Source organism: Tachyglossus aculeatus, assembly GCF_015852505.1.
Source record: "Tachyglossus aculeatus isolate mTacAcu1 chromosome 12 unlocalized genomic scaffold, mTacAcu1.pri SUPER_6_unloc_1, whole genome shotgun sequence".
Taxonomy (NCBI): Eukaryota; Metazoa; Chordata; class Mammalia; order Monotremata; family Tachyglossidae; genus Tachyglossus; species Tachyglossus aculeatus.
Window position 1 is genome coordinate 7,156,902 of NW_024044828.1, and position 12,270 is coordinate 7,169,171.

Here is a 12,270-nt window from a genome sequence, read left to right on the forward strand (position 1 = left end):
TCCAGCACAATTACAGACTATATCTGTAATCACAGTCACATCACCATGAGAGGGACAAAATCTCACAAGCAATTACTATGGGCTGAAGAGTGGCTCAAGAAATTCATACTGAGTCAAGATGAAGGGATCCAGGGCTGAAAACAATTTCATAGTGTGCTCCAGGAGGGCCTCATGTGGATTCTACATACTTCTCAAATCCTGAACAGGCCATTTTGAGTGAGTGATGAAGATTTCCAACACAATGTAAAAAATGACATTTGGGAACTCTCTGCCTTGGAGCATGTACACAAAAAAGTAATATAACTGTGGTTATTTGGAAATCAAAAATCAAGGGCCAACTTTTGAACAACAAACCACCTTTAAGCCTGACATTCCATTTACACAATTCTAAATCTGCCTTTCCTGCCTCCCAATCCAAATCAACTATAATATTTCCACATCTCCTCTATATTCAAAGCATCGCTGCTACATTGCAATCTTCTTGTTGTAAGAAAAGGTGTCTCTTTCTACTACTGTACTCTTTCAAGTATTTAGTGCAATGTTCTGCACATATTAGGCACATGCTAAAAATGTATTAATTGATCTGAGATACTCCACTTCAAAATTCTCTGAGGTCGAGGTCAATGTCCAATCAATTTGGGGGACTTATTATTATTACTGCTGTTATCATCATCATAATGGTATTTACTAACCACTTTAACCATGTGCCAAGCACCTTGCTAGGCACTGGGGCCAATATAAGATGATCAGATTGGGGTTAGGACCAGTCCCACATGGGGTTCACCATCTAAGTAGGAGGGAGAACAGGTATCCTATCCATATTTTAGAGATGGGGAAATTCAGGCATGTAGCAGTTAAGTAGAGCACGGGCTTGGGAGTCAGGTCATGGGTTCAAATCCCAACTCCACCGCTTATCAGCTGTGTGACATTAGGCAAGTCACTTAACTTCCCTGGGCCTCAGTTACCTCATCTGTAAAATGGGATAAAGACTGTGAGCCCCACATGGGACAATCTGATTACCTTGTATTTACCCTAGCACTTAGAACAGTGCTTGGCACATACTAAGCGCTTAACAAATACCAACATTATTATTACATACCTAAGGTCACCCAGGAGGTACGTAGCAGAGTCAGGGCCAAAGTTATAGTCCCCTGACCTTTTCAGTAGGCCATGAAGTCTCCCTTCACCTTTCTCACTGCTCTACTCCTTTGCTTATGTTTCTTCTGCTGTTCCAAATTTCAATCTTCTCATCAAACTCCATCTTCCTCTGCCTCATTTCTAAAGCTACTCTTAACTGGTGTAGGAAATTTAGGAGATTCCTCGTGCTTGAACAGGTGAAATGGGCAAACTCAGTAGTCAGCATAGTCTCTTTTTGTTTTGTTTTGTTTTCCCAAGTAAAAGTAGAATGCTCATTTCAATGACCTGGTAGCCTGGCCAATGTTATGAGGCCTGTAGTCATAGCAAATCTAACTGCCAATGCTACTGAACTAAGAGTCCCTTTTGTTCTCCTGAAAAACCTGCACTGGCTATGGTCTAATTATTGGATTCATTGGTTATGCATTTAGGAAATCATTTTAATGAATTTTAAATTTGCTTGTACATTTAAAAACAGAAATGAAGGGCCTAGTTAAATTGCTCAACAATTTGCTCTTCCCTGCAAGGCTACCCAACTGCAAGGAGATGGAAAAGACTCATCAGGGTATCTGATCCAGTAGCTATACATCGGGGCTCTTTTTTTCTTATTATACCTTTTCTACCTTTTTTTCCACTTTCCACAGGCACCACTCTAATCATTTCCACCAAACAAATGTTTAAAGATTAGAAGTGGAGTTTAATAATGGTATTGAAAAAGAACGAATGAGAAAAGGTTACTATTTTCAACTAAAAATTCTTTACAGATTCTAATTTATGTATCCACAAGGCTCTCCTGGTGGAGACTATTGCTTTTTAAAGTATTTAAAGTAACAGTCAGTGGTCCTGTGGCTTATTCCAAACCGCAGGCAGAATAAGGATCAGGAATATATGCAGCCTGAAGTGACCATCTCCCAGTCTTTTATTGAGGCAGGTTCATCCGTTTGATTTCTTAAAGGTCAAGAAGAGGCTTGCTACCCTGGCACCTAGAATTGAATTTAAATTGCCCTGGAAGTCATTTTTAAGGAGTGGTTGGAAACTTTAGAAAGTTTCATTGACTAGAAAGTTGAAATGAACATGATATCTTGTGCACAATAAGAAGGTCAAATCAGATTCAGTTCTTAAAGTCTTCACAGTTACATTTCTTTGATAACTCTGGATTTTCCATGGGTAGAGTCCCAAAATGGGATGTTTGGGGGATATTTGCCACATCCTTGGTCTCCACCTCATAAAGAGGAAACAGTGTAACCATCATCATCTTCAACAAAATTAGCTAAACTAATTTTCAGTCATCTCACCAATATTAATCGCTGGCAGATTCACTTCCTTAGGTTTTCCAGACCAACTAATCACACTCTACTAATAGCCCCTCCCATCTGGTGGCTTTGGATCACAATGATACCTAACAGATGAAGTGCTTCATGACAAAATTGAGAAGGGCGAAATGTCAATTTGGTTTTTATACTCCCTTCATAAACTACCAGGCTATGTGATTTCCAGTATTAAGTAGATCTTCCTGACCCAAAAAGTTCATCAAGATCACTAAATTATTTACAATGGAATAGTCTAGGGCATCAGGACAGATTGGAGGGTGCCATCCCTTCTTATCTTTGTGGAATTGTGTGATTGCATAGTAGATCAGTTCCCATTCACCTCACTCCAAACAGCCAAGCTGGAGGATCGACCAATCAAGCAATCATATTCACTGAGCACTTACTGTGTGCACTGCACTGTACTAAGAACTTGGGAGAGTGCAATATAAGAGTTGGTAGACCTGTTCCCTCCCATAATGATCTTACAGTCTAAGGATAAGCTTACAGTCTAGATGCAACAAGAACTTGGATATGTGAACTCACTGTGAGCAGGAACCGTGCCTATGAGTTTTGCGGTACTCTCCTAAGCATTTGGAATAGTGCTTGGCATAGGATAAGTGCTCAATAAATATTACTGATGGATTGATTAATGTTAGGATGCACTTCCAATCCTTAGATAGACGGTACATCTTTGGAGGACAGGTATCATACATTCTAACAATTGCACTCTTCCAAATCCAGAGCACAGTGTTCTGCACAAAGCAGGTGTTCAATAAATGTTATTGACTGACCCAAGAAGAAGCTCTTCCAACAGACTTTGAGGATAAGCCAAACTCCTTGAAACAGCCAATCAGGAATTGGCATATCTGGATGACGGTGCCCTAGCAGTTCACACGCAGGAAGATAATGCAGTTGACTGTGATCCATTTTGTAAAACCAGCCTAGTGCTACTGACTGATGATATTCTTGAATGAAGCTGAAGCGTGGACAGTCCCATACACAGAAAACTCCACAGACCCAGCCCAGCATGAGGCAATCAAAAGAATGAGCAAAACCTTTGAGAAGATTGGAAAGCCTGAGGCAAAACCAAAAAATAGAAAAGGCACAGCTAAAGTAACAGTCTTTGTTTGTTCTGATGTGCTAGACTTTGTCTGTCATAAACTGGCCTCTTTAGTTACACAGGCCCCAAGGGTAAACTTCACCATCACTGATGCTAAACACCAGAAAGGATATCCTAAAAGGTTGAATGAAATGCAGCATGGTGCTCAGTGAAATACCATCCTAGCGCTACAAAAGATTTTTAATAGATCTCCAAAATGTAACCATCACTTTCTTAATGTTGGTTAAGATTAGAGTCACTACCTTCCTAATCTCCAAATAAACTAATGAGAGATGCAGAGAGAGATATTTTACTCCTTTTTACAGATGAGGCAACAGGTATGAACAAAGAATCCATAGAGATACGTAATGATCAATTTTCCTTAAACCGAGACGTAGCATAATTGCAGAGATTAGACTGTTTGATACTCTGAGCCTGACTTTTTTTTTTCAGTCCTGTTTATTATGTTTTCAATCTTGGATACCTCTGTGTCGTTACCAAAAAGCAAGAGAGCCTGGCATTTTATCTGAGCAGAGCTTAGTTCATATAACTGGGAATGTATCTATCTGTGGCAGAGAAATTCTAACTTGCTCAGTGAATGCCTAGTGCAATCACAGATGAGAAATAGAGGCTAATAACTCAAAGTAATATTTAGAGAATATGTTTATTTTCCCCAGGTAGCCCTGCCATCTGGTGGACAGTGAACAAAGCTGAATGTTTCCTTAAAATTTTGCCAGAATAAAGGGGAGAGTTTTATAAAATGTGCAAGGGCTTTAAAAGACAGGAAAATAAAATGTTAGGGAAATGATAACATCCTTAGGAAGTTGGAAAAATAAACCGAGTGACCCAGGAAACATTAGAAGTGAAGAGACAGGTCAGCCTGTCAAAACTAAAAAAATTGTCAGAGTCATCAGACGCTAGGAAATAACTCAAATGTTCACTTAGGTCAAGAAGGAGACACAGGAAGGAACAGTCCTCACTTGCACAGGGAATAGTTTGCATTTGAAATTTCCCCAATACAAAAAGTCCCTGTTGAATAGATTGAACAAGGTCCATAAGGGGCCTCAGATTAAAATGCAATATTGTTATTGCTTGGGATTTGGAAATCCAAAAGTAAAGATGGAAAATGTTTCCAAGAATTTTAAATACTTAGGTGTATTTGTATTTAAATGCAAATACAAAATATAAGGTGGTTTTGGCTATCTTTTGCTGTAGTTGTTTAGTGGTTTGTTTAGTGGGACAACTAGAGGCAGAGGGCAAGAAAAAGAATCGGGAAGCCTACCCTGTGGAAACCATGGCAGGTTTGGGTTTTATGCTGTTCAGATGCCCTGGTTGATCTTATTTGTTTCAAACTCACAATCCTTGGCTTCAGCTTTGCCATCCTTCACTCTCTCCATTTTCTGCAGCATTGGGGAGAAGCAACCACTGAAAGCCTCCAACGTCCAAGATCCTAGCAGGGAACTGAAAGGGCCTACTGGAGCAGGGTACAACTACATACCTGTCCATGTAGAAAGTGTGGTATCTTTCCTACCAGGATGGGAGGTGAACTGTGGATGCTTCTCCATCTACAGTTGTATCTCTTTAGCTATCTCTGCTTTTAGCTTTCTTTCCTCCCCCAGATACCCATCCGACCTTGGGTATGTGCAAAATAAAATGTCTGCATTCATGACTAGAACACAAAATGTTTTCTGATTGGCAAAATGAAAGCCTGTCTCCACAGAATATACCAGGCTGATAATTAAGTGTTGGCTGGGGAACAGGAAAGGATGCTTAAGGTAGTGAAAACAAATCCTAAAGACTGCTGGATGAAACCTGAAGGAATGAAATCATTCTACGTCTTACACATAAGGAAATACAAAGGGACTGTCCTAGACTTGCAGTATTCTCAAAGCTATATGCCTTAATTGGATTCACTTTTGCACTAAGGCTGGGTATTAGCTGGAAGTGAAGTCTGGGAGTCCCAAAAGATGAAGATACAGCTTTACCTATTAAACCTGATTTCTGAAGATTTGCTATCTTTTTCATGCTTTCTAATCAGAAATTAGTATTAACAATGCACTATGGAAGATATGTGGTTGCATATTTCAATATATCTACAGCTAAATGGTAGCCAAGATTTTGAGAGTGGCTATCAAATCACTCACTTATTGATAGATATGGCTACCTGAATATTTGTCCTTTGCTGATTGTGGGATCCTATTCACACGCAGGGGTATAAAAACAATTCAGAAAGCTGACTGACAATTCATTTCATATTGGGTGATGAAAAGATAGCCCCTCACCAAGCTGATGTTTATGACACTTGCTATGCCTGCCATTTTCTACCTTTTTGTTTCTCTATGACCCCCAAAGCCCATTTATTTAAGGAAATCCACAGGCCTGCTTGGTCTAACAGTCTGTTTCTTTATCATGTCATCTGAGATTTTGCCTCTATGTGCATTGGTCCTTAAAAGATGTTTTTTTTCTACCCTTGCTGCTTATGCTCATTTCTGAACACCCTCCCCAGCTGCTATTATCTATTCTCCTTATGTGCCCCACTGATGAAGCTGGATGTTCTGTGAGCATTGGTGGACTGATGAATACCATGATCATTGCTAGTAATTCTGTCTTGCCATTTGATGTTGGTTATGGCTCATAGGTAACTCAGGCTGATGAAATGACTCAAGAAATCAGATGAGCCATCACCGTCATGTACAGGAGGTTGGACATTATGAATCAAGATGTCCTGCTTTTAAAGACACTCTGTCTTTAATCTCTCCTGTGACATGCTGGCCTTCCTGACTCTATACAATTGAATGAATGAATATTTCCCACTCAGTCTATCCCCTGGCTGTTGGATTGTGTATTGGCTATATCTGGCATTAAGCATGAGTGAGTGGTTGTGTTAGAGATGGGACAGAGATGAAATTATTAAATATATATGGTGTCTTGACCATCTGTCTTCCCATGATTTCTTCCAAACCACTTCCTCCCACACATGCATAGGCTCGTCAGTCCACTATCAGGGAAGGAATAAATGCCAGCAGGGCATCTGTAGCCATTTTGCATAGCATCAGGAAGTTAGAAGGGACTTCTGAGATTACTGTTCCAGTGTCCTGTTTCCAGAGAGGAGAATGACTACACTCTCTAGAACAAATCATTTTTTAAGTGCTTAGTGCAGAAAGGGAGAAGATAGTGGTTATTTTTGTTTCAACCTTCTTCTAAATTTGACTTTGATGCTCAGTGACTCCAACCACATGGGTCTGGTCTCTTCCATGAGAGGATTTCCTGAGAATTAACTCCACGGTTTTCTCAAGCAAGTTCACTGGCTCACAGGTACCTTGGAAGGCTAATTTCTGCTCTCCCAGCACTGATTTGTCAAGGAGTAGATGGTCCAAATTTAAGGAAAGAAAGCACCTGTAACCTCCAAATGACAGGAATTGAACTTTCAAGTATGGACAAAGGTTAGAATCAATTTATCATGTTTTCCAAAATGCAAGCCCTCTATTTTTCTCCAGGGTCACCAATCATACTGAACTTACAAATAACATCCCAAACCTCAAGGGTGTCTATGAGACTAACCATTCCTGAGTAATCGACCCCTGAGAGAAGCACAATGGTCAACCACTAAAAAAACTTTTGTTTTGAAGTGAAAGAAGGCCTTGCCGAATAAACTATTTCCTATTAGATGGTGATCATAATTGGGATGTGGAATGGTGTTTGACTTGGGACTTGGAATGACACTGATGATATAATAGTGATAGGGTCCACACGTTTAAGTCGCTTATGCTTTCAAATAACTTCAATAGTGTATTACAATATTGTTCCATCTAAAATGATTGAAATAGGTTATATACATTTTTCTTGTTTTTTGTTAAGTGCTTACTATATTCTGAGCACTGTACTAAATGCTGAGGTAGATACAACCTAATCAGGTAGGACATAGTCCATGTCCCACATACGGTTCACAATCTTAATCCCCATGGTGCAGATGAGGTAACTGAGGTACAGAGAAGTTAATTGACTTGGCCAAGGTCACACAGCAGGCAAGGGAGGAGCCGGGACTAAAACCCAGGTCCTTCCGACTCCCAGGCCTGTGCTTTATCCACTAGGCCATGCTGCACACCCAAACATAAGCGAATAATTTTATTACATGAATAGCAATCGTAAAATAATACACATGAAAGACAAAATAGAGGAAAATTTCTCCAAGTTTGCCATCCTTCCTCCTTTTAGCTTCAATAAACTGAGTAAATTCCCTGCTCCCAGACTACACTTTTACCATTAAGCAATCACAATTTATTGTTCCAAGAAAAACAGTAACCCAGATTCCCTCCTCGTTTAGCCTGTGAGGCTTTGGGCCCCTCACATTTTAAAAAATTTAAATTTTAAAAAATGGCACATTAAGAATACAAAATAAACTCTAAATTCAGATCTTGGTTTTTGTGCTATTTGAAATGATTTAGGATTTTGTATTACTACTTTCTGATTAGCTTTTTGTTTATTTTCTTTGTGTTCATCAGGGTGATTTCCTTCCTTTCCATATGTGAAATACGACAGAATACAATTGTAAAAAACGCTTTTTCTGCTTTAGAAACAATTCTGAAGTTCACTGAAATCAAGTTGAGGACAAACTGGAAATACATATTTCAACGTATTCTTATTATTTAAAAATTATATTCATTCATTTTCATTCATTCAATCGTATTTATTGAGTGCTTACTGTGTGCAGAGCACTGTACTAAGCGCTTGGGAAGTACAAGTTGACAACAAATAGAGACGGTCCCTACCCACAGTGGGCTCACAGTCTAGAAGGGGGAGACAGAGAACAAAACATATTAACAAAATAAAATAAATAGAATGAATATGTACAAATAAAATAAATAGAGTAATAAATATGTACAAACATATATACATCTATACAGGTGCTGTGGGGAGGGGAAGGAGGTAAGGCGGGAGGGATGGGAAGGGGGAGGAGGGGGGGAGGAAGGAGGGGGCTCAGTCTGGGAAGGCCTCCTGGAGGAGGTGAGCTCTCAGTAGGGCCTTGAAGGGAGGAAGAGAGCTAGCTTGGCGGATGTGCGGAGGGAGGGCATTCCAGGCCAGGGGGATGACGTGGGCCGGGAGTCAACAGTGGGACAGGCGAGAACGAGGCACGGTGAGGAGATTAGCGGCAGAGGAGCGGAGGGTGCCAACTGGGCTGTAGAAGGAGAAAAGGGAGGTGAGGTAGGAGCGGGTGAGGTGATGGACAGCCTTGAAGCCGAGGGTGAGGAGTTTTTGACTGATGCGTAGGTTGATTGGTAGCCACTGGAGATTTTTGAGGAGGAGAGTAACATGCCCAGAGCGTTTCTCGACAAAGAGAATCTGGGCAGCCACGTGAAGTATGGATTGAAGTGGGGAGAGACAGGAGGATGGGAGATCAGAGAGGAGGCTGATACAGTAATACAGACAGGATAGGATGGAGGCAATCTGCAAGTTAAAACTGATGATGACTTTGAAAGGAAGATCTCAGTATTAGTTCTTAGTTGAAAGTCTGTTTTAAAATCTAAACTCCTTCCTGTTCAGACTGTAAGCCCTAAGTGCCACGGGGACTGTATCCAACCTGATAAACTTGTCTTTACTTCAGCTCTTAGAACAATGCTTGACCCACAGTAAGTGGTTAGCAAATACCATAAAACCAACAAAAACAAACAAGATAAGAAGGAATGATAAGCCTAATGTAATTGACAAGATTCACTGTGAGTTGTTTTTAATTCTAGAATAAGATATTTACTTTATTCCTAACTCTACTAATGAAACAAGAATCCCGAGGACGCTAATGGTATTGTGACATCTTTCCCTGTAGAAGAAGTTGGGAACCCCAAAAATATCAGTGATCCAAAAAGTGTTTGGATCCATCCATGAAAAAGTGGGTCATAATGGATGTCTTTTTCCTCCTTTAATTCTGGCATCCTTCAAAGTTATACACTATGTGGAATGACCATTTTCTGTGCTGTATGCTTATTTTGTCACTCCCCAAATTTAGTGGATCAGAAGCATCTGTACTAAAATGGTAACAGAATACACAGCAGTTAGAATACCACATTTTATTTGGGGCCCCACAGCTTTGGGAAAACCTTTGAAAATACATAGAAAATACAATGAAATAGATAAGAGAGTGAGGACAGTGGGATTTGGGAAACTAAAGAAGCTGAACCCTTTACTCGGCAGAAGGGGTACGCAATTTGCTTTTATCTATGTTAGTAAACTGATCTACGGAATATACAATTTAATTATCAGAATAAAGATAATGATAGGTTAAAAGGAAGCACCATATAACAGCAAGGTTATCAAGTCCCAGAAGAGGGATGTCTAGCTTTAAAAATATAATGAATGCCTAACTGTGGGGGGTTGCTTTGGGGCTCCTTGCCTGGAAAGATAGGAATAGATGTCTTCTGCAGGTCCTTCCTATGAATACAATGCCACAACTTTATGTTTTCATTTGGCATTTTACATTTTCTTAAGAACTTCCTAAATCTGTATTCAAACGCATGGGCAGTGAATATTAGTAATTCTATTAAGTAGATTGTTGAAATTGCATATTTCCTATTCCACAGTGTTAACTGAAAAGACACGTCACATTTGTAAAATGTATATGAATGCTGAAATATATTCCCCAGTATATAATTAAGGGGTTTCATGTGGCTTTGTGCATTAAATTTTCACTGCAGGACCCAAATTACTACTAATTTATCATCCTATCTTAAGACTTCCTAATTGATTCTTCATTTAGGGTCCGCTAGCATGCCAACTGTGACTATTATTGTATGATCAGAATCTTCCCAAGAGGTGTTAGACCAACAGTCATGGCTGGGTGCCAATACTGAAGCATGTGGAGGGAATCCTCTTACCTAATAAATCACTAGTGTCAATAAGAAGCTCAGCGCTAGCCAGGAGTGAGAGTTGACAGGTCCCCAATTAATGTCTAATGAATAGAAGGAAAAGTGTCGCTAGAAACCTACCACTAGCCCTAACTCCTCTGGTTTAAGGTGAAGATGAATGTTAAATAATGAGATCAACATGAAGGTAAAAAAAAAAAAAAAGTACAGTGCTGAGAGTCCTTTGTTAAGCTTTGGGAACTTTCTTTTTTTTTTGATTTTGCCCCTGAGGTGACATGCCCTTCTGGAGCAGGGATTAGATAGATGATTACAATTAAAGGGTAAAAGTGGATTTTCTCAGTTGTGACAATTAGTCTGTGCATTATACATTAGGTAATGCAATATTTATGCTGTCATCTGGGCTGTCAACTGTCCCCTTTCCAATGTGGACATGGTGAGACCAATAAATAATCTGGGATACTGTTCTGCATTACATGGGAGGAAGACAACAATAGCTTCAGTGGACAGACCTCAAGTACTTTTACAGATCTTTCTGATTTCCCCAGTTCAGTTGAAAATTAAAAATATATAGCACCTGAGTTCTGCCCTGTGGCAAGATTACAAAATTATGTTTTCAGTGTTAATTTACTAATTCAGTACCTTGATCATTTAAAAAAAATCTAGTTTAAAATTTATGTAAAAAGCAAAACTAACATATTTGTAATCTGGAAGGATTTTCCAGGTAGGAATTCTTGATTTTTTTTAGGCATGGGAATACATTGTTTTTTGCCAATGTGCCGTCTGTTTCTTCTAATTAGGATTTATGAAGGCTGGTGAATTGATACACTGTGGGGTACAAAGCCTTGTAATATTTCACAGGAAATAATCAAAAGAGAAGCAAAGAAAAGAGAAACTAAAGAAAAATATGCATAAGCAAGATGAAGGAAAAGTCACAGTATAAATATGAAAGCAGACTGAGGTGAGTCTAAAAGCAAGGAAAAAAGAAAAATAAGCTATAAGTGACAATTTTGCTGCCAAAATATTTACTGAGGCAACAAGGGAGAAAAAATATAACAGGACCAGGACAAAGCTCAGAAACACAGTGCATTTCTTCTAACATTTGTTTAAGATAAAAGCACAGACTCCAAATGAAATTAAACAAGTTATCTCTATGAAGAGTTATATCTATGAAGGTAAATGCCACAAAGAAGTTAAGCACATGAAACACACTATGATAAAATACATGACAGCCGTTCAACAGTACAATTAATTGGAAAGAGATTCAGGCATACAATAGATAGGCTTCTAGAATGAATATTGATCTCTCAGCCTGAATTAAATGCTGGACCTTAAGAGCTAAACTGGAGAGGCATGTAAGAGATGCAAAAAGAGTCAAGAAGCAATTTTGGTTTAGAGGCTTCCCTTCATGTTTGATCCTGTGCTTAAAAAAAGGCAAGGGAAATAAGAGACCAGAAGCAATTCTGATATTTGTAATGATCGGAGAAGAAGCTGAAGAAAACTTTTCTCCCTGGTGGGACCCAGAATATGAGCCGTCAACATAGAGGAGATGTATAGTGGATAAATGCACAGGGGTTGGAGAAGACTCATGGCTAGGGATACAGTTGGATTGCTGAAATAACTCTCATGTGAAGACAGGTATAGGCCTATAAATTGCAGTATGTAAATTGAAAGGTCACAAGGAAGCCAGGAGGTAAGAATAATCCAATAATCCAATTAGAATAATTAGGCAAGAATAAGCCAATATATACTGAAGCATAGAACTGAACAGTGTGAAATAACAGTTATAAGATTCTAATCCTGGCTCCGCCACTTGTCTGCTGTGTGATCTTGGACAAATCACAACTTCTCTTTGCCTAAATTACCTCATCTGTAA

General features: G+C 39.3%; 1 protein-coding gene across 4 annotated transcripts in view; it reads right to left on the reverse strand.

The window, feature by feature from the left end:
• Nucleotides 1-12,270, reverse strand: part of CACNA2D1 (calcium voltage-gated channel auxiliary subunit alpha2delta 1) — a 441,193-nt gene that overhangs the window by 193,062 nt on the left and 235,861 nt on the right. The window lies entirely within an intron of this gene.